This window comes from Etheostoma cragini, chromosome 6 (genome assembly GCF_013103735.1).
Source record: "Etheostoma cragini isolate CJK2018 chromosome 6, CSU_Ecrag_1.0, whole genome shotgun sequence".
NCBI classification, from domain to species: domain Eukaryota; kingdom Metazoa; phylum Chordata; class Actinopteri; order Perciformes; family Percidae; genus Etheostoma; species Etheostoma cragini.
The window spans coordinates 151,092-153,935 of NC_048412.1; the positions used below are offsets into that span (position 1 = coordinate 151,092).

General features: G+C 43.8%; 1 protein-coding gene across 1 annotated transcript in view; it reads right to left on the reverse strand.

Annotated features, from left to right (window-relative positions):
• Window positions 1-1,921, reverse strand: part of pomgnt2 (protein O-linked mannose N-acetylglucosaminyltransferase 2 (beta 1,4-)) — a 19,174-nt gene extending 17,253 nt beyond the window's left edge. The window contains exon 1 of the mRNA XM_034874843.1: window positions 1,613-1,921. The gene's annotated coding sequence lies outside the window, so the exon portion shown is untranslated. The remainder of the gene's footprint in view (window positions 1-1,612) is intronic.
• Window positions 1,922-2,844: the final 923 nt, after the last annotated feature.

Consider the following 2,844-nt stretch of genomic DNA (forward strand, 5'->3'; position numbering starts at 1 on the left):
TTAGACCAGTGGAAATCTGGGCTTTGGTCTGATGAGTCCAAGTTTGAGATCTTTGGTTCCAACTGCCGTGTCTTTGTGCGACGGAGAAAAGGTAACCGGATGGATTCTACATGCCTGGTTCCCACCGTGAAGCATGGAGGAGGAGGTGTGATGGTGTGGGGGTGCTTTGCTGGTGACACTGTTGGGGATTTATTCAAAATTGAAGGCATACTGAACCAGCATGGCTACCACAGCATCCTGTAAGCGACATGCCATCTCATCCGGTTTGCATTTATTTGGACCATCATTTATTATTTTTCAACAGGACAATGACCCCAAACACTCGTCCAGGCTGTGTAAGGGCTATTTGACCAAGAAGGCAAGTGATGGAGTGCTGCGCCTCCACCTGAACCCATTCGAGATGGTTTGGGGACAGCTGGACTGCAGAGTGAAGGCAAAAGGGCCAACAAGTGCTGAGCGTTCTGGGAACTCCTTCATTACTGTTGGGAAACCATTTCAGGTGACGACCTCTTGAAGCTCATCAAGAGAGTGCCAAGAGTGTGCAAAGCAGTAATCAGAGCAAAGGGGGGTACTATGAAGAAACTAGAATATAAGACATTTGATCTGTTCTCTGGAGCCCACACTGAGTGGGAGCACGTCCACTGTGACACAACTCGGCTCAGCTCTTATGGGATGTGGGAATGCATGAATACCAGGGATCTTAGAAACAAAACTGCAGACGTTTAAGACTAAAGAGTATTCAAAGAGGGTGATCCCGACTCATGTGTCTGAAAAGGGCAGCTCTTCAGTTTTGTGGAGCGAAAGGCTAATTTAATGAGCTACTCCAAAAAGATCCTAAGTACGACAGGGTCTGCAACACCAGACCTTTTACACATTGAAGAAGGGCAGGGGAAACTTAAGAAACTGACAAATGAAATAAAATTGCACATTATGATGTAATTAAGATGTGACGGCATTTCACATTTACTTACAGTAACTACTTCCTGAAGTAAGCCAGTGCAGCCAATACACCTGCTGAATGCAGCATATTAGAAACAACAGGATGCTAATTATGACTATGCAACAGCCTATAATAATTCTGGGATCAACCCTATGTGGTCAACATTAGTAAGCCTATTCACTGAAATATTGTTTTCCTTATAAAGAATATAACAAACTCGAGGGACCGGGTAAACATGTGTCTATGGTGGTATTTTCATAAAATATAATTGTCCTGCCTGCTCAGTCACACTGAGGGAGGGTCATTGTTCTTAAACCCTCACCTTCTATAACCTTCCCATTATCACATGTTACTTTCTCTCTCTCTCTCTCTCTCTCTTTCACACACACACACACACACACACACACACACACACACACACACACACACACACACACACACACACACACACACACACACACACACACACACACACACACACACACACACACGGAGCAGCTCCTCCTAGCCTACACCTTTTATTTCTGGATAATAACTCAACTGCATGTTAAAGCAGAGATCACCCGTTGTTTTTATCAAACTGGAGAAAGGATTATCACATCAATGCATATCTAACTAGGTCTGCCCGCCCAACCCAACCATAGCCTATCATCCAGTGTTCTGTCCTCTCACCGTGGCTCCTGGTGAAACGTTGCCTCGCAGCAGACAGGCTGGGCTTGCGTTAGCCTTAGCCTTAGCCTTAGCCTTAGCGTTAGCGTTAGCCCTCCTCCTGCAGCTCCACAGACGATGCTGAGCGCCGGCCACACAAGCCATGCAGCGGACACAACGGCGAGACAGGCAGCACACCAGCGACAGCTCCCCTCGGCACGGTTGCTCTCACGGCTCCTCTAGTGGTGCCGTTTCCGGGGATGGTCTAGCCTAGCTGTGAACCGGCAGAGAGACGGAACAGCTGCCGTCGGATAGGTCGGACAACGTCCACTCGGCTAGTAGCTTCCAGTCTCCGGCTACCGCTAAGGAACATCCCGCGCTCAGATCTCGCGATGACACTCACCACTTTAGTTGTCACTTATATGTGCTAGTAATAATTATATGCATATTTACCTGATACAGTCGAAGTACTGAGATCAATTCCACAAAGTATAAATCTTCATATACCATGTCAGCTAGCATGTTATTATCAGCAGAATGTTCTCTGGAAAGCAGTCTGTACAGACAAAATAAAAATGGCATATATTTATATTTTGTCTAAGTTATGGCATAAGCTTAGTCGTTACTATAGTAACGACCAAGCTTATACCATAACGTAGACCTGCGCATTATTGGGAGACTGACCTTTTCCTGAAGCTAACATACGTCACATTAAAACATGAATACATATAATGGACCCATAATTCACTGTGATCCGAATCAGAATCAGAATCAGAAATGCTTTATTGATCCCCGAAGGGACACTCTGAGTTGCAGTTGCACAAATAGTATAAATATCAGAGTAGAAGTTTCAATAAAGGAATATAAGGAGTGTGAATATGTACGGTATTAACATAGTTAAAGGAATGTTATTAAACATTATTTACATAATTAACATAATAAGGAATTGAAATGGTGAAAAGTAATAATAATAATAATAATAACAATTCTAGTAGTTGAGTATTGCACACATGTCAGGCCAGGGTTATTGCACAAAACAGATAATATAGATAATATTGTTCAGTTTTAACCTCTCAGTGTCTGTGTGTCAGACACTTAGAGGGCGGAGTTATAAAGTTTGATGGCCACAGGCAGGAATGACTTCCTGTGGTGCATTTTGGGAGAATGAGTCTTTCACGGAAAGTGCTCATATAATTGAGCAGTAATTCATGGAGTGGGTGCAAGACATTGTCCAAAATGGCATATAGTTTAGACAG